Source organism: Suricata suricatta, chromosome 2 (genome assembly GCF_006229205.1).
Source record: "Suricata suricatta isolate VVHF042 chromosome 2, meerkat_22Aug2017_6uvM2_HiC, whole genome shotgun sequence".
NCBI classification, from domain to species: Eukaryota; Metazoa; Chordata; class Mammalia; order Carnivora; family Herpestidae; genus Suricata; species Suricata suricatta.
The window spans coordinates 43,187,707-43,188,992 of NC_043701.1; positions in this window are offsets into that span (position 1 = coordinate 43,187,707).

A 1,286-nucleotide genomic window follows, 5' to 3' on the forward strand; every position below is an offset into this window, starting at 1 on the left:
CATCCATTTACAGTGCCACCAAGAGAGTGTACAATGGTTATCTTTTCTCCACATCCTCACCAATATTTGTTATCTTTTTTCTTTGGTGATACCCATTGTAACAAGTGTGATATCTTACTGTGCTTTTGATTGCATTTCATATCTCTGATCAGTGATGTTTTTGTGTACTTGATGGTTATTCTTCTTTGGAGAAATGGCTATTTAATTCCTTTGTCTATTTTTAAAATCAGCTTAATTTCTTGCTTTGAGTTGTAGGAGTTCTCTATATATTTGGATATTAACCCTATATCAGATACATGGCTTGTAAATATTTTCTTCCATTCCATAGGCTGCATTTTCATTTTGTTGATTGTGCTTTTACTGTGTGAAAGCTTTCTTAACTTTCTTGTCATAGGTGTCATACCCAAGAAATCAGTGTCAATGCTAATGTCAAGAAGATTTTTCCTGTATTTTCTTCTTTTCTTTTAATATTTATTTATTTAGAAAGAGGGAAGAGGAGAGAGAGAACCCAAAATGTTCAGCACAGAGCCTGACATGGAGCTCAGTCTCATGAACCATGAGATCATGACCTGAGCTGAAATCAAAAGTCAGGTGCTTGACTGACTGAGCCACCCTGATGCCCCATTTTCCTATGTTTTCTTTTCTTTTTTAATGTTCATTTATTATTTTTGGGAGTGAGCAGGAGAGTGTGCTCAGGTGGGGAAGGGGCAGAGAGAGGGAGACACAGAATTCAAAGCAGGCTCCAGGTTCCATGCTGTAGTGTACAACCTGATGTGGGGCTCAAATTCATGAACCATGAGATCATGATCCGGACCAAAGTTGGTGCTTAACCAACTGAGCCACGCAGGTGCCCCTCTTATGTTTTCTTATTTTAATTTTTAATTTATGTATTTATTTTTAAATTTACATTTAAGTTAGCATATACTGCAATAATGATTTCAGGAGTAAGATCCCATGATATATCACATACATATTATACCCAGTGCTCATCCCAACAATTGCCCTCTTCAATGCCTCTTGCCCATTTAGCCTATCCGCCCCCCACTCAGAAGCCCTCAAACAACCCTGTGTGTTCTCTGTTTAAGAGCTTCTTATGCTTTGTTCCCCTCACTGTTTTTATATTATTTTTGCTTCTCTCCCCTTACGTTTATGTTTTGTATCTTAAATTACACATATGAGTGAAATCCTATGATATTTGTCCTTCTCTAACCGGCTAATTTTGCTTAGCATAATACCCTCTAGTTCCATCATGCTGTTGCAGATCGCAAGATTTTATTCTTTGTGAT